We start from the raw sequence: 19,350 nt of genomic DNA, 5'->3' as shown, positions 1-19,350 counted from the left end.
TCTCTGTTTTTGTGTCGGATTCTATTTGTTTGCATGTCTAGGTTGATGTTTGCAAGTCCAAGTATTTGTGTTTGCTTGTTTGAATGTCTAAAATGTCTGTCTTTCTCTGTTTGTGTATCTGATTCTATTTGTTTGTATGTCTGGGTTGGTGTTTGTAAGGCCAAGAATTTGTTTTTGTTTGTTTGAATGTCTAAAGTGTCTGTTTTTCTGTTTATGTGGCTGATTCTATTTGTTTACATGTCTTGCATGGTGTTTGCAATTCCAAGTATTTGTCTTTGTTTGAATGTCTAAAGTGTCTGTCTTTCTCTGTTTGTGTGTCTGATTCTATTTGTTTGCATGTCTGGGTTGGTGTTTGCAAGTCCAAGAATTTTTCTTTGTTGGTTTGAATGTCTAAAGTGTCTGTCTTTATCTGTTTGTGTGTCTGATTCTATTTGTTTGCATGTCTGGATAAGTGTTTACAAGTCCAAGTATTTGTCTTTGTTGGTTTGAATGTCTAAAATGTCTGTCTTTCTCTGTTTGTGTGTCTGATTCTATTTGTTTGCATGTCTGGGTTAGTGTTTGCAAGTCCACGAATAGTGGGGCAATTAAAAGAAGGGTGCTCAGTTAACCCATTAATACAGTTAGCAACTACATTGGACATATCTCCGTATTTCACAACTCGATCATTCAACACAAAAGGACACGCAATATCGAGAGCATGGATCGAATAATCTTCTCGTCTGCGTAATTTATTATTTTTCACTTCTTTGGTAAAGTTTTCTAGGTCCAGATTTTCTAAAATTGTAATAGTTAGATTAGATACTGAGCAAGTACCATTATTACAATGTTGAACTAGATAATTGTTAGTTTTTTCCTTGGTTATTGTAGTTTTATGTCCCGAAAGTCTCTTATATATGTTGTTAATTGTTTCACCCACGTAGTGTAATTGACAATTTTTGAATTATATTAAGAATATTTCTTTTGCTTTTTTACAATTTATATATCATTTATATACAATCAGAAAATTTTTACCTCATAATGTGCTTTTAGCACCTCTTTGTGGTATTGAGGTATAGCTGATAGTCAAAAGTCAACCAGTGAGATTACGAATGCCTATCAGACCCCTTTTATCGTATCAATTGGAATTATTATTAAAAAAAAAAGAGTAAATCAATTAAAAACAAAACGATACACCATAATAAGTCAAAATCATCTTTAGAAGCCAAGCCGATAGTATACAACTAATAAGATTACTCTAGCTAATCATACAAAAAAAAAACAAAAAAAAAAAAAAAAAAAAAACATAACTTCAAAAAACATTACCCTAAATAGAGCTTTTGCTTAATACTAAAATTTTAAAATAAGTAATAAATTAGCCAAATAATCATCAATTTCAGGTAAAACCTGGACCAGGGTTAATGTCCGTCGGGGAGGAATTTTTGATGATTCCTCCGCCAGCACTAGATCCAACCTGTATTCATATTATGTTTAAGAGGTAATTACTTGGAAAAAAAAACTGTCGTCCTAATCCAGCAATTGAGACAAATGTGCAATTGAACGAGGTTTTGAACTTACTCATCTATCCAACTACCTAGGACCAAACAGTATAACCGAACCATCAACCAAATAGAAATGTCTCCAAAAGCCAAGCCAAAAGTCCACAAGTAATAAGGTTACTCTAACTAATCATACAAAAAAAAAAAAAAAAAAAAAAAAAAAAAAACCTTCAAAAACACTACCCAAAATAGAGCTTTTGCTTAATACTACCATTTTAAAATAAGTAATAAATTAGCCAAATAAACATCAATTTAAGGTAAAACCTGGACCACGGTCAAGGTCCGTCGGGGAGGAATTTTGATGCTTCCTCCACCAGCACTAGATCCAACCTGGATTCATATTATGTTTAAGAGGTAATTACTTGGCAAAAAAAAAAAAAAAAAAAAAAAAAAAAAAAAACTGTCGTCCTAATCCAGCAATTGAGACAAATGTGCAATTGAACGAGGTTTTGACCTTACTCATCTATCCAACTACCTAGGACCAAACAGTATAACCGAACCATCAACCAAATAGAAATGTCCAAATCCATGCGTAATTTATTATTTTTCTCTTCTTTGGTAAAGTTTTCTAGGTCCAGATTTTCTAAAATTGTAATAGTTAGATTAGATACTGAGCAAGTGCCATTATTACAATGTTGAACTAGATAATTGTTAGTTTTTTCCCTGGTAATTGTAGTTTTATGTCCCAAAAATCTCTCATATATGTTATTAATTGTTTCCCCCACATATTGTAATTGACAATTTTTACATTCTGGTAAATGGATAATATTATTTGTTTTACAATTTACCTGTCCAGTTAATAAACATTGAATGTTTTTATTATATAAAGTGCTTTTAACATAATTTCGAGGGATGAAGTGATCTTGACAAAGAAAACAACGACCATTACACTTACTAATATTCGGCAGACCCCTTTGAATATTATCATTACCATTATTATTAAATATAAAATCAGAAATCAAATAAAAACAAAACGACAAACAATACAAAGTCCAAAACATCTCCAGAAGCCTAGCCAAAAGTCCACAAGTAATAAGGTAACTCTAACTAATTATACAAAAAAAACATAACTTCAAAAACCACTACCCTAAATAGAGTTTTTGCGTAATACTACCATTTTAAAATAAGTAATAAATTGGGCAAATAATCATCAATTTCAGGTAAAACCTGGACCAGGGTTAAGGTCCGCCGGGGAGGAATTTTTGATGATTCCTCCACCAGCACTAGATCCAACCTGGATTCATATTATGTTTAAAAGGGAATTACTTGGAAAAAAAAAAAAAAAATAACTGTCGTCCTAATCAAGCAATTGAGACAAATGTGTACTTGAACGAGGTTTTCACCTTACTCATCAATCCAACTACGTAGGACCGAACCGTATAACCGAACCATCAACCAAATAGAAATGTCCATATCCATACAAATTCGTCATCAATAAATGTAAGTCGTTGTAAATTTAAAAGCAAAAACACCTTAAATCTTGCGAAATATTTCCAAGTAGAACCTTCCATTAGGGCTCATCAGAAAAAAATACCACGTGCCTTAACGGGTTTCGAGGCTTTACTTTCTTTACCCGGCAGTGGAGCCTCTACCATAAGATCTATATGGTATCCCTACGTCAGGTAAGACTTGTGCAATATATGCATACTAGTAAAGCTATTAAAAATTACATACAAAAAGCGTTTCATTGTTTCCTTAATAAAATCCCAGAGGTCACTGAGCTAAGACCATTCTGGAACACATGAAGACTGGTCCAGATGTGTCTTTTATTGGTATCCGGAACCAATTACTGATTTAAAGATCCTCAAGCTTGTTTGAAAACAGTCTACAAATTCAAAATTCCAAAAAAGAAAAGCGAAAGAGAAATTATATTAAAATATCATTCAGTATTTCTTTATAATTTTTTGTATATTTACCTAAAAGTTCATGATACATAAAACTAAATTTTTTGAATTGCCAACTAAGATTTTGGCAGAAAAACCTCTTAAGATCAGTTTTTCGCTCAGCTTTTTACATCTATTTTTAAAATCTGTGTAATTACTGCATATTTTTGCATACCTAAATAATTGGGAATAATAAGCTGAATAAGTAATATTTGAATGTATAATACTTTCAAGGAATGGAAAATTAATTACTTCAAAATTAAAATCATCCGTTTTATTATATATTTTGAAAACTAATTTATTATTATCTGAAATATTAATATTTAAATATAAGAAATGGTCAGAGTGTCCTATCCCACAGCTAGGCTCCAGAACTAACTCTTGTGGATAAATATTTTTTGAAATCTCAATAAACTCTGCACAATTTATTACTAAGAGATCGTCCAGATATCTTTTATTACTTGAAAGGTTATATTTTACATTGATTGGGCTATTTTTATTAATCATAAATTCGTATTCTAATTGACTTAAAAAAAGGGCCGCTATGAATGGACTCGCGTTCCCACCCATAGGAATGCCAACAGTTTGTTTATATAAATTCCCATTAAATCTTATAAAAGTATTAAATAGAACAAATTCCAATAAATCACATACCATATCCAAGCTATAACATCTTGAATTAATAGTACTTCTAAAAAAAATCGTCCATCGGGCTTTTTTATTTTAAGTATCAATTTTCAAAAATCCGACATTAGACAAAAGAAAAGATTTCTTTATGACCATTTTCAATTTTTCGAATACTAAATTAAGGGAAAAATTTGTATATAGAGTAGTAAAATCAAATGAATCGACTCTTTTAGCTGAAACATTCGCCAAAGAATCTATCACTTGTAACGAGTTATTAACGCTCCAATATGGGTTAAAGTTAGAAAAATTTTTTATTCCGGAGCAATATGCTTTAAATTTATTTCCAATTTCTCCTAAAATTAAAAATAGATCAGTAGCCGCAATTCTGGTTGGACATCTTGCTGCCCCAGCAATAAAACGTGGTTTTGGTGGATATTTATGAAATTTTATCGCCCAATATAAGAAAGGAAACTTTTTATCATTATCATTTATTTTAATATTGAATTTTTTCAAAATTCTTTCTTCTATATTTTCAATTAAACTATTCTCCTCTATGTGAGCCTTTTCGTATGTATTTGTTGTTTGTAACTCTTTTGATAAAATATCACAATAGTTTCTGACAAATTATGGCAAAATTATTGCCAGCATTATCAAATGGTACAATTACAAATTCATTCTGTATATTAGCAATTACTTGTTTCATATTGGAATTATAAAATATTGAATTTTTCTCAGAATCTGTTGGATTAATTCTATACATGCTATTTCGTACACTAGTCAAAACCAAATTTATCCAATTCTGAAATCTGTCTTTAGTAATTTTTTCCTTCTTGCACCATTTATCAATAAATAAATTTAAATCATTCTTTAATCCCCTAAGAATATCTGCTGGCTTTATCTCGTTACAAAGACAAAATTTATACCTCATTTTCATTATTTTTTGTAGATCAATATGCTTTATAATGGACAAATCCCCTGTTAACAAATGCTCTTAAGTTTGACTTAATTAAGGTAAAAATTGCTCGCAACTACAAACTGGTTTCCAATTACTCTCCCTGTTAAGTTTTTTAAGTATTAAATTATAGTTACAAATCATTTGACCAATCGTTTTTGAAAATTTATATTTCAAAAATAGACTATCTTTATACACCAAATTACATGGAAGAGCATTCTTCACTCTCCGCTGGTTTAAGATTCCGGGTAAATTAATATCTTCTATTTGTTTAGAACTAAAATTAATAGACAAATATAATCTATTATCCTTATTAACAATTTTATCGGATTTATTATATTTTGAAATAAATTTTGATTTAGCTAAAATGCAAACTGCATCATAAATTAATTTAATTTTCGAGTTACATGTTGTACTATTTTTTTGAAATCCAAAATACTTTTATTAAATTATTCCTAGATAATTTATTTTAAGATTTTATTCAACTAGCCATTCACTTGGTCTCAAATATGTGACATAAATAGATGAAAATTTCATGTAAACGTAAATAATTCTTTTTATTATTTTTCCTCGTTCATCTTGATCAATTTTTACGTTTCATGGGGCAATTAAAAGAAGGGTGCTCAGTTAACCCGTTAATACAGTTAGTAACTACATTAGACATGTCTCCGTATTTCGCAACTCGATCATTTAGCCCAAAAGGATACGCGGTACCCAGAGCATGGATCCAATAATCTTCTCGTCTTCGTAATTTATTATTTTTCTCTTCTTGGGTAAGGTTTTCTAGGTCCAGATGTTCTAAAATTGTAATAGTTAGATTAGATACTGAGCAAGTACCATTACTACAATGATGAACTAGATAATTGTTTGTTTTTTCCCTGGTAATTGTAGTTTTATGTCCCGAAAATCTCTTATATATGTTATTAATCGTTTCCCCACATATTGTAATTGACAATTTTTACATTCTAGTAAATAGATAACATTATTTGTTTTACAATTTTCCTGTCCAGTTAATAAACATTGAAACTTTTTTATTATATAAAGTGCTTTTAACATAATTTCAAGGGATGAAGTGATCTTGACAAATAAAAAAACGACAATTGCACTTACTAATATTTGGCAGACCCATTTTAATATTATAATTACCATTATTATTAAATATAAAATCAGAAATCAAATAAAACCAAAACGACAAACAATACAAAGTCAAAAACATCTCCTGAAGCCAAGCCAAAAGTCCACAAGTAATAAGGTAACTCTAACTAATCATACAAAAAAAAAAAAAAACACATACCTTCAAAAACCACTACCCTAAATACAGTTTTTGCGTAATATTACCATTTGAAAAAAAGTAAAAAATTTGCAAAATAATCATCAATTTCAGGTAAAACCTGGACCAGGGTTAAGGTCCGCCGGGGGGGAATATTTGATGATTCCTTCACCAGCACTAGATCCAACCTGGATTCATATTATGTTTAAGAGGTAATTACTTGGCAAAAAAAAAAAAAAAAAAAAAAAAAAAAAAAAAAAAAACTGTCGTCCTAATCCAGCAATTGAACGAGGTTTTGACCTTACTCATCTATCCAACTACCTAGGACCAAACAGTATAACCGAACCATCAACCAAATAGAAATGTCCAAATCCATGCAAAGTCGTCATCAATAAATGTAAGTCGTTGTAAATCAAGCAAAAGCACCTTAAATCTAGCGAAATATTGCCAAGTAGAACCTTCCATTAGGGCTAATCAGAAGAAATACCACGTGCCTTAACGGGTTTCGAGGCTTAACTGTCATGGTAGGAACCATTATATTTGGAGAGCACTGAATGGAGTTACACGGTCATAATGTTTTGTTATTATAGTGATTTGCTCAGAATGGGATCTTGGTATATAATTATCATATTATTTTTCCTATTTCATCCTATAAGCCTTAGTAGGCCTGAACACTAACCACCTAATTTATGATCTGAATCCAATCCTGGAAGTAGGCTATTCTTTGCCCAATTTAACTACTTTACTATATAGAAACAGGCCCATGATTACATTGATAGGCCTACCATACCACTTCTGTCTACCCTTCTCAGGCCAACTTACCTGAAAAACTCAACATAGTCCAAGCCGTGTGGTCCACAATGCTGTTTTCTTAGGGCATTATTCACCTCCTTTGGACGAATAAAAACAGGGTCAGCATTATTCCTCTACATAAAATTGTCATGTTTCTTAATTTTAATAAAATCTGTCTTTTGAAAGTGTAAGTGACATATTCGACTAAAACTTTTCAAAACTAATTCTGGGCAAATTCTTTTAGCACTATAAGACCATCTTTCTATTTTTGTCCCACCGGCAGTCATATTATTTATAAATAAAAAAAGCAAAATTTTTAAACTGAGAGTAAGGAGCGGCATTAAAACTTAAAAGGAAAAGAAGTTATTCTGTGTATGAAAGGGGCTGTCCCCTCATCAACGCTTCGGTCTCTACGCTAAAGTTTGACTCTGTCTCACAGCTTCATTTTTAAATCAATAAAAAACTTTCCAAAACGTGCTCCTTTGACCTCCCCCCCACCAGAACCAATACCCCTTCCCATCAACCAATACCATATGTAAAGAATGGGCAAAGTTCATAACTTGCGGCCCTTCCCCCGGGAACTGTGGGGGATTAAGTCATCCTCAAAGACATTTATTAGATTTTCGACTATTTTGAACAAAATGGCTATCTAAAAAATTTTATTGGGTGACTTCGGGAAGAAAATGAGCGTCGGAGGGGGCCAAGTCGCCCTCCAATGTCTTTGGTCGCTCAAAAAGGGTACTAAAACTGTAAATCTCCGTTCGAATGAGCCCTCTCACGACATTCTAGGACTACTGGATCGATACGATCATCCCTGGGAACAAAAAAAAAACAAAAAAATAACAACAACAGATAAACACGCATCCGCGATCTTTTTTCTGGCAAGAAATGCAAGATTCCACATTTTGCAGATAGGAGCTAGAAACTTCTATAACAGGGTTCTCTGATACGCTGAATCAGATGGCGTGATTTTCATTAAAAGTTTTGACTTTTACAGGTCATTTCTCCCTTTTTTCAAAAATAAGGCAAATTTTCTCAGGCAAGTAACTTTTGATGGTCAAAACTAAAATTGATGAAACTTATATATTTGAAATCAGCACAAAAATCTGATTCTTTTGATGTATCTATGTGTATAAAAATTTCGTTTTTTAGAGTTTCGGTTACTATTGAGCCAGGTTGCTCCTTACTTACAGTTCGCTACCACGAACTGCTTGACTGCCAGAGTGCTCCTGCACTCCGCAATGGAAGACTCTCTGTTTGCAGCCATTTTATCGTGATTTCTTAGTTCGAATGTCTTTGCCGATATTAGGATAGTTTTCTCCATACTAAGAAAATAAGCCTCGCTTATTTTTCAAATAGGGCCACGAATAAATTAATTTTGCCCAAAACCTCAATAGCCTCATGAGTCTTGAGCTTTGAAACATGAGGCTATTGGCTTTCTGAATTTAAATAGTCTAAGAGTGTTATCTTATGAAGACTCAAATTGCTTTCATAGAGACTCTAATCAATCACTTCTATTTAAATCACAAGGTAAAATAGTAAAATCAAACTGATGTCCTTGCCTCATCAACAATAGAGACATCAGACAAACTTCAGAAAAGCTTTATTTAAATTTAAATTCTATAACCACCTTGGCCTTCCATAAAATAAGAAAAGGAAACGATCACAATTAAGGTTTTTAAGGCCACACGAGATTATGGGGTTTTTACGGCCACGCGCGACTGTCCTCTAGAAATATTCACTTTGTTTGTTTATTAAGTATTCTCGCTTGGCCTTAAAACCCCCAATTTTAACCGTTTCCTTTTCTTATATAAATGTTAAACAAAATAAAACAATAGGAAACAGACATCAAAATCTTTAAAACTTGTTTTTACAGCGTTTACAAACGCAGTCTTCGTAACATGGTAACTTATTAAAAACACATACACACTCAATTGCCAGTATACAATTTCCTTGAGCACTTGAAAGACACATACAAAAAAATCTTCTTTCTCTGTTTGGCGATAGCAACTGGAATAAAAATGAGATTTTAAAAAGCGAAGATAAACAAAGAAAGTTTTCCTGCCCCATTCGAGGAGGAAAAGGCTCACTTTTACGCTGAAAACGCACAAGAAACATTCTGACTGGGAGGGTAGATACGAATATCTTACTGAATCACAAGAAACAATTTAAATTGAATTATTTTTTTTATTAGTCGATACTGCCTACTGAGCCCTGGAAGAAAGTCTTGAGCAGTTGAAGGCCAAGACTTCAAAATTTGAATTTCTCTTCAAGCTATAGTGCTATGTAAACTGCACGATCGACCAAAGCTTTTCATCAAATCCGAACAAATTGAAGAGCTATTTTCAAATGAGAACAAGGTGACATTAGTGGAGAAAAAGTTTCTCCAGAAGCTTCCATTGGTTCATTCAATAAAATAGTGGTTTAAAGTAAAAGAAAGAGTACTGAACCCATCAAGTTAATCAGTAATAAATCAACCTAAAAAAATCAATTCAATGTTCGAAAACTGCAAAAGTGCACAAAACTGTGTTTTTAGACCTTTCATTAGCTAACATTGTTAGAAGATTTCTTTAACAAATTGAATACTTGTGGAAAGAAATTATTGGGGAATTTAAAGCGAAATTTTAAAAAAATAAGCAAGATAGGTACTTTTTATGCTTACAATATTGATAGAGAATCGAGGACTGCTGCTATTTCTTCTTTTTCTTCGTTTCCCCTTCTAGTTTTTTAGAAATATCTTTTCTGGTAATCTCATTGAAAAAAAAAAAATCAATTCTTCCTTTAAAAAAAAGGAAAACAACGAAATTGCCACGTAGTCATAGCAATTTGAAATGACCAAAAATATAACAATTTCACTTGTAATCAAATTACATTTTTTACTAGGTTGATCCACTTCCTCCATACATGGGATAATTTATGTAAATGCACTAAACAGTTACATTAGGAAAGTTTAAGCACTGGTATTTTTATTTTCGCCTAAATTCAATGTACTTTGCCAATTAATAAAAAAATTTCTGCCTTTGTTTCACTTGCTAGCATTAATAGTTATATATATTTTTTTCTATAAGATATGAACACTTTGAAATATTCTATTAATTGAATTTCAAAACCTTGGTGTCAGTTGGGTATTATCAAGCTGAGATAAAATCACAGCAACACTATCTTGGTCCGAATTTTTCTTTGAATTTCCTGCCCAATATCATATTTCTGCGAATTATAAGCTAACTATTTCTGTTAGCTAACAATTCTGTTTTCACCGTCCAAACAAATTTTGTTAGCTAACAATTGGACGGCGGAAAAACCCCGTAAGATGATAGCCAGGATTTCTCTTGGTCGCGAAAATAAATACACTCAAAATATTTGAACGTATTTTTTGGTAAAAGGATTATGTAAAATCTTTTGGCTGTTTTTGCAGAAATCAGCATATTTTGAAGTTCATGCTAGTAAAATAATATTTTTTTTTTCAAAAACAAATACCCCACCGAAAACGCAAAAAAAAAACAATACAACGAAATTTTGTTATTTCGAAATTTTGTTATTATTTAGTCTCTGATATCTACCCATAAAAAAAAATCAGGGATACTATTAATGTCATTGATGCATGGATTAGAATCAATAATAAATTCCCATAGAATTCATAAACCTTTGAAACAATGCGAAAAGTTTCCTTCTAAATAGCAATGATAGATAAATCTAAGCAATAATTTATGTCATGTGTAACACAAAAAAACGTGTTCCATTAATGCTTATGCGAAATTTTGGCTTAGAAATTTTTGCTCCTTACATGGTTCATGGACAAGAATTTTTATTCTTGGACAAGAAATTTTTAAATAATCAGAAGCAAAAACTAAACATGTGCTGGTTTATTTACTAATGCGTTTTAACTACTGTGTTTTTGACACATAGAACAACTATCCACACAGTCAATTACAAAACTGTTATTGGATGCTGATATCTCTAAATCTAACAGGTAAAATTATAATAGGCAATAATTATAGCTTACTGATAATTTGGTGGCAACATTGCCACCAAGTCTTGCTTGCAGCAAGATTGGGCTCACTTCAATTCTCTGTCGAGAGCTGACCACCTAAGAAGTGCGAACTTTCGCTGCTCCGAAAAACATGTCTCCCTAAAATAAAAGAATAACAGAGATTTATTTTTTGTGTTACAATTAATATAACATAGGTTATATAAACAAACTTCTGTTTTTTACGTCTGCTACGCAACAAAATCTTTTATAAACAGTAAATTAAAACTAGCGATATTGACTGGGTGTCAGGAAATTGACAAAAAATAGATTTTATGAATGCAGTATATTTTCAGACGGTTTTTAAGGAACATATACTCCTATGATTTTTTGTTTTGTTTTATTAAAGAAAAGATTAGTCTAAGATAACACCATTTTTAAGGCTTTGAGTTTTTACAGCACAGGTCGAACCATACAGATTCAACAAATTGTGAATTACCTGGGAGACATAATGACCGTATACTATAACATGTCTTGAATAGCACTAACATACCACACCTGCATTCTGGAGAATGTAGGTTAGACACAACACCATACCCTGGAATCTTAACATGGGAATCTTCGAGCTTGTTGCTACTAGACTTGAGACAAACCTCAGTCAATAGGACCAGATAATAATTTTTTGACTAAATCACGGATTTCAGCTCATTTAATTTGTTAAGAAGTTGGTCTACGGTTAGTAATTAGAGCAGAAAATCTGGACTTACTCGTTTTTGGTGTTGCTTACTCCGGTCGTTGTTCCTGTTGCTCGGCTGACCCGAGTCCTCATCTGTTCCGCTTAAAGTGGTCACTGTTGCTTTCGAGTTAGCAGTGTAGTAGCTTTCAGAGCTTGTTTCACTTTCCAATGAGCTGTCATGGACATGGGCTTAGGCAGCATTAGGCAGCATATTGTCTAGGGGGAGGGGGCAGTCGATAGTGTGATGGAGTTTTATCAACTGCTTTTCCAACCATCTGCTTTTTCAGCCATATCTATTGTAAATTTGAAAGTCTAGGCGGGGGCAGCTGCCCCCTCTCCCTACGTCCATGGTCATGGATGAGAGTCTTTCCGTAGAAATAGCCCTAACATGTTTGGTAACACACATATTTACATTATTTACACAGTTCAAAGCTTGTAATTCTACATCGGGGTCGGAGGAGGGTATTCTCCTCCGCTTTCCGGTTTTTTTCGACACAATACAGAATTCGCGGATAACAAGGTTTTGTTCACCTACAGCTGTTCTGTCCTTAAGCTCTGCAACAAGTGCTTCATATCTCTCTCGATCCTGTTTTGATCGATCATAAGAGAGAGAGAGAGAGATATTTATTTCAAAAAATGACTATCACAAGCCCCGAAGGGCCGAATTCGCATTTCGGGGTCATATAATAAAAAAATACATAGAAATAGCACAACAACTAAAAAACTGACTAAACAATGCCAAAAACAACAATATCAGAAAGGCAAAGCCATTCATTAGTCTAGAAAACAAAAAGTGTCAAATGTAAGAAAGTTAAAAAGGCACAAATTAAAACAAAACCAAAAAAAAAATTGATATAAAAATAATTTTAAAAAGACAGTATATAAAAAGGGGAGGGAACGGAAGAGCCAAACGGACACCAGCATGGGAATCACAAGTTAAAAAAAACAAAAAAAAAAAAAAAAAAAAAAAAAAAAAAAAAAACTAGTGGTTTATTTGATCTGTAATGAAGGGGACAAAGGGTTTTTTCATATCTGGAGGTTAAACAACGGATGGGGGACAAGATAGGGATGGGTTCAGATATAGTACGTGGCAGGCGGTGTCTGGATGGGGATTGTCTTTTGGGGAAAATGTTTTCCGTGCAAGGGTTTATTATTAAATTTTTTGCAAAATGGAGACACAGCGTTCCTCTCCAAAGCTCAAGAGTTTCCAGCTTGGCCATTTTTAGAAGGAGTGAATATGGTACCAAAGTTTCTTTAAAAATTATTCTTAGGGCTCTTTTTTGAATAGATTCAATTTTATCTGATTCACGGGAGATGCCAGGATGCTAAACTGGACAAGCATATTCAAGATGCAGGCGGACAAAGGAAGCATAAATCCTTAAAGAATGGGAGGGGGGGATGTTAAATTTATTCAAGAGCTTAAGGAGAGAAATGGACGCATTAGCTCTACGGACAATATCTTTTACGTGGATATCCCACTTTAAATTAGAGGAAATTGCAACCCCAAGTAATTTAAAGGAAGACACAGAGATATCTGGGGGGATAGGGTCAAAGAAGGCGGGAATAGATTTCAAGAAATTTATCGTTATTATATTTGATTTAGTGGAATTTACTTTCATATTTAGGTTCTTAGCTTCATCCTAAATGTGGAATAAAATTTCAAGGGGGTCACTTTTAATGTTCCTTTGACATACTTCGAAGATCATCAAGTCATCCACGTATTTCCACCTTTAGGGGAATTCTTTACCAATATCATTAATTATAACTAGAAATTAAAGTGGCCCCAATAAGGTTCCTTGAGGAATTCCACAATATATGGGGAGGGGGCTAGAGAAAATATTTTGTATTTTATAGCATGGGATCTATTTGAAAGAAACGATGTAACAATATTTACTAACAGAGGATCAAGTTTAAAGTTAACCAGTAGTGAACGAATTAGGGTGGTGTCAAAAACTTTTTGGAAATCAACTAAGACAAGGTTCAGCCAGACATTTGGTTTATCAAGGTTACTTACGATGGTATGCATTAAGTGCACAAGGTAATGAGTGGTGGAAGTTTTCTTTAAGTTACCAAACTGCCGGGTGTCAATACGCGGACAAATTTTATCCTTAAGCCAGTCACAGAGGAAACCTTCATAAAGTTTGGAAAAAACAGAAGTGAGCGTAATGGGGCAAATGTTGGCGAAAGTCAGACTGGCGCATTTTTTAGGGACAGGTGTTATAAAACCTTGTTTCCAGCAACTTGGGAATTTACCAAATTTTGTGATGAGGTTGAAAATATTTGATAAAGGCTCAGCAATTTTGTCCGAAAGGGCTTTAATTAAGTCAACTGGGATGTCCAAGGGACAAATACTTGATTTTCTAAGCTTTAGAATTTTAATTATAAAATCAGAGGGAGAAATAAAGGGAAAGGAAGTATTGGGAGGAATAGTTGGACTTGAGCCAGTGAAAGGGGGAAACTTTGCACGATGGAAGCAAGGTACAAGTTTAAATCATTGGCAGTCTTATTAGGGGGTTCAGGGAGTTGAAAATCAACCTCGGAAGGACTTTTTCCGCATACTTCTTTAATTTTTCTATACCATTGCTTGGGCTTGTAAGAACATAGATCTGACTTTATTATTATAATAATCAAAAGCTGCTTTTCTTAATTTTTTTCTTTAGGAACTTCCTTAGACTATTAGCCTCAGTAATGCGACCTGCATTGAAAAAATTGATTTTTTTTCTTATAAGTTTTTTTAAAAGACTCAGTAACATAAGGCTTATCTGTAGAACAGGTTTTAAAATTTTTCTCAGGGAAGTGGAATTCGTAATTACTCCTCAATAGATTTTGGAGGGACAAAGCCATGTAGTCAACGTCATTTGTGTTATACACTGTGTAACAATTTTCTGTATTAGTTCCGGAGCAAAATTTTAAATTTCATGAGTCTGTTAGTGGTATAAACGTTTTTTCAGTTGTATAAAACGACTGTATAACTTTAGCCAGTGGAGATAGCAAAAGGCTAAAGTGGTAAATAGCCACTAGAGGGGTCAGATTGGAGACGGGTTTGTAAAACTTCGAAAGATTAGTGCAAATTAGTATTGCCTTTTGTAGTAGGGACATTAACGACCTGTTTTAAATTAAAAGCGTTACATGTAGAATCAAGTCTTATATCGTTTGCGTCACCCATCAGGAAAATTCCTGTATTTGGGTATTTTGATTGTACAAAGTCAGCACTTGCATGTAATTTTTCGATAAAATTTATTTTGTCAGCGGATCTCTGATTAGGGGAGTAATAAAAACAACAAAGGACAATTAAATTAAAAGGACGCGGCAAGACTTTAGGTCGAACACACACCCACATATCTTCATCAAAGGGATTAAGACACTGAATTGGGATTTCACTTGGATATAAATAATTACGGATAAAGAACAGAATTCCGCCACCTTTCTTACCCAGAGGGTGGTTTTCTGGTCTGAGTTTAATAAATTGAGAAAAATACCTGTACCGCTCCTTTCCTTCAGTAAGACTTTTTCAAGATCTGTTTTTTTTTATCTGAAACAATGAAACAGCAAACATAAGGGGTGGATTCGTATTGTGGGTTGGATCACTAGCTTGTACATTCTGCTTGAGGCGACGGACGTTGGTTATGGATCCGCAATTGATTCCGTACTCGGTTGATAAAAACTGCTTGACAATGCTAGTATCATCAATGGAAGCATCAATATCGTATGCAACAATGTTGTTTTTCCGTGACTTTCGGTCTTTTTCAGCATGGATGATCTGTCGTACTTCGGATTCTAACGACTGCTGAAAGTTAGCAAATCTTCCCTCTTTCCTACTTAATCCTTGGTACGCATGTCTCTCAAACTTTCTTGCTACTTTTCGGGTAACAAACCAATTTCCGGATTGATTTCTGCTATCCTCAAAATCATACGTTCTTACTGAATGTATCAATTGATCTAATTGCATTGGAGATCTAGGAGTTGAACCACTAGTAAATACTTTTATTGTTTCGCATGTCATTTTAGCAGCTGTGTCGGCACTCTCATTCCCCTGAATCTGAACATGGGCAGGGATCCACTGAAGACATATGTTTGCTGTTGACATAAATGAAACTATTTCCGTGTAGCACAATACAACTTCTCTTGAAATTTTCCCATTATGATAAAAATTGGCAAGTGCCTCCAATGCACTTTTTGAATCTGACAACAATACAATGTTTCTTTGGTTGCTAAGATTTTCTTTAGCAAATACAATTGCTTCCTTTATGGCTAATACTTCAGCCTGGAAGATTGTTGCCCCTGAATGCAGTTTAAATGTCTTTGACACTTGTATCAATGGAATGACAAAGGCGGCCCCTACTGCAGAAATTGGGTTACTTTTCTTAGATCCGTCTGTATATATATCAAGGAATCCCTGTATTTCTCAGCCATTATTAATTTAAAGTTTATCCTGGAATCATGGTATCCATTTGTTTCAAACTTAAGATTGCACTGTAGCTTAATTGTCTCCCAAGGAGCAGGTATTGCAATTTCTGTAACTTTTAACATATCTGTCACTTTTAGTGTCACTCCAAACTGTTCACCGATACAAGAAGACATTTTCCTGGTTTCTCTTTTTAACTTATTTGATGTAACAATTTTTCCTGGTTTAACTATTCTTGATCTAACTGGGTTGTATTATCTGTTGTCCACAATTTTTTGACATATTTCAGGACATTTACCTTTCTACTGGTTTCCAGGCTTTCAAGTCCTGACTCTGACATTAAAAACACAATAGGGGTAGTCTTTCTGGCTGCAAAGGCAATGCGTATAGCTGCATTGTGTACGGAATTCAACTTTGCTAGGGTTGTGTCACTGCCTGAGGAATAAATTACGGAAGCATATTCTATCTTAGACCTAATATATTTTATATAAAACTCCATCATAAAACTTGGTTTTTGCTCCCAACTAACAGTTGTAAGCATCTTCATAAGATTAAGCCTTTTAATGCAAGCAGCCTTGGTCATTTCAATATGTGGTTTCCAATTCAAATTTTTCTCTATATTCACACCCAGGAACTTTGTTTCACTCAGAAACTCAATCTGCTGGCCATAAAATCTAATTATTGGGGTAACTTTCATTTTCTTCCGAGTTATTAACATGGCTTTTGTCTTGTGTTGAAAATTTGAGATCAATATCAGTCACCCAGTTTTCAACTTGCACTAATACTTCTGAAATAGCTTTGATCCCCTCTTCCAATGTCCTTGCTGTAACCCACAAAGTGTTAATATCAGCGAAAATTCCCGCGTTTGAATCTCCTTCTCCAATAGGGATATTATACTCTCCCATATTGTAAAAATCAGATCCTAAGGCTGACCCTTGAGGTACTCCCCTTCTTCCTCTTACTAGGGCTGTTGACACTGTATTTCCTACTCTCACTGTCACTACTTGGTCTTCAAGATAATTTTTACTTAGCAGCAACATTCTACCTCTAATTCCAGCCTCAATTATTCCTGACAATATTTGGCTATGTACAATGTTATCAAACGCGTCCTTGACGTCAAGGAAAACTGCAATCATTATAAGTTCATTCTGGAGAGCATATAAAGCATCCTGTTTAAAGCAAAGCAAATTTTCTATGGTACTTTTGTTTTTCCTGAAGCCGCATTGTATATCTTTAAGCAGGTAATGCAATTTCTGGAACTTCTAACATATCTGTCATTTTTAGTGTCACTCCAAACTGTTCACCGATACGAGAAGACATTTTCCTGGTTTCTCTTTTTAAACTTATTTGATGTAACAATTTTTCCTGGTTTAACTATTCTTGATCTAACTGGGTTTGTATTATCTGTTGTCCACAATTTTTTTTTACATATTTCAGGACATTTACCTTTCTCCTGGTTTCCAGGCTTTCAAGTCCTGACTCTGACATTAAAAACACAATAGAGGTAGTCTTTCTGGCTGCAAAGGCAATGCGTATAGCTGCATTGTGTACGGAATTCAACTTTGCTAGGGCTGTGTCACTGCCTGAGGAATAAATTACGGAAGCATATTCTATCTTAGACCTAATATATTTTATATAAAACTCCATCATAAAACTGGGTTTTTGCCCCCAGCTAACAGTTGTAAGCATCTTCATAAGATTCAGGCTTTTAACGCTAGCAGCCTTGGTCATTTCAATATGTGGTTTCCAATTCAAATTTTTCTCTATATTCACACCCAGGAACTTTGTTTCACTCACAAACTCGATCTGCTGGCCATAAAATCTAATTATTGGGGTAACTTTCGTTTTCTTCTGAGTTATTACCATTGCTTTTGTTTTACGTGTTGAAAATTTTAGATCAATATCAGTTGCCCAGTTTTCAAATTGCACTAATACTTCTGAAATAGCTTTGATTCCCTCTTCCAATTTCCTTGCTGTAACCCACAAAGTGTTAACATCAGCGAAAATTCCCGCGTTTGAATCTCTTTCTCCAATAGGGATATTATACTCTCCCACATTGTAAAAATCAGATCCTAAGGCTGACCCTTGAGGTACTCCCCTTCTTCCTCTTACTAGGGCTGTTGACATTGTATTTCCTACTCTCACTGTCACTACTTGGTCTTCAAGATAATTTTTACTTAGCAGCAACATTCTACCTCTAATTCCAGCCTCAATTATTCCTAACAATATTTGGCTATGTACAATGTTATCAAACGCGTCCTTGATGTCAATGAAAACTGCAATCATTATAAGTCCATTCTGGAGAGCATATAAAGCATCCTGTTTAAAGCAAAGCAAATTTTCTATGGTACTTTTGTTTTTCCTGAAGCCGCATTGTATATCTTTAAGCAGGTAATGCAATTTCTGGAACTTTTAACATATCTGTCATTTTTAGTGTCACTCCAAACTGTTCACCGATACGAGAAGACATTTTCCTGGTTTCTCTTTTTAACTTATTTGATGTAACAATTTTTCCTAGTTTAACTATTCTTGATCTAACTGGGTTTGTATTATCGGTTGTCCACAATTTTTTTTACATATTTCAGGACATTTACCTTTCTCCTGGTTTCCAGGCTTTCAAGTCCTGACTCTGACATTAAAAACACAATAGGGGTAGTCTTTAAGGCTGCAAAGGCAATGCGTATAGCTGCATTGTGTAAGGAATTCAACTTTGCTAGGGTTGTATCACTGCCTGAGGAATAAATCACGGAAGCATATTCTATCTTAGACCTAATATATTTTATATAAAACTCCATCATAAAACTGGGTTTTTACCCACAGCTAACAGTTGTAAGTATCTTCATAAGATTCAGCCTTTTAACGATAGCAGCCTTGGTCATTTCAATATGTGGTTTCCAATTCAAATTTTTCTCTATATTCACACCCAGGAACTTTGTTTCACTCACAAACTCGATCTGCTGGCCATAAAATCTAATTATTGGGGTAACTTTCGTTTTCTTCCGAGTTATTAACATGGCTTTTATTTTATGTGTTGAAAATTTGAGATCAATATCAGTTGCCCAGTTTTCAACTTGCACTAATACTTCTGAAATAGCTTTGATTCCCTCTTTCAATGTCCTTGCTATAACCCACAAAGTGTTAACATCAGCGAAAATTCCCGCGTTTGAATCTCCTTCTCCAATA

The 19,350-nt window shown here is 33.8% G+C and overlaps 1 long non-coding RNA gene across 2 annotated transcripts in view; it reads right to left on the bottom strand.

The window, feature by feature from the left end:
- Window positions 1-8,645: 8,645 nt before the first annotated feature.
- The window catches only part of LOC148940094 (uncharacterized), a 35,967-nt gene continuing 25,262 nt past the window's right edge, over window positions 8,646-19,350 (bottom strand). For both annotated transcript variants that reach the window (XR_016143467.1, XR_016143468.1), the window contains exons 3-4: window positions 11,063-11,188; window positions 8,646-9,069 (exon numbers count right to left, since the gene is read on the bottom strand). This is a non-coding gene — a long non-coding RNA (uncharacterized LOC148940094). The remainder of the gene's footprint in view (window positions 9,070-11,062; window positions 11,189-19,350) is intronic.

This window comes from Artemia sp. Qi Xiang Cuo, chromosome 20 (genome assembly GCF_049724085.1).
Source record: "Artemia sp. Qi Xiang Cuo chromosome 20, ASM4972408v1, whole genome shotgun sequence".
NCBI classification, from domain to species: Eukaryota; Metazoa; Arthropoda; class Branchiopoda; order Anostraca; family Artemiidae; genus Artemia; species Artemia sp. Qi Xiang Cuo.
Note: the sequence above shows the minus strand (reverse complement) of the source record. Positions and strands in the feature narration are given on the sequence as shown.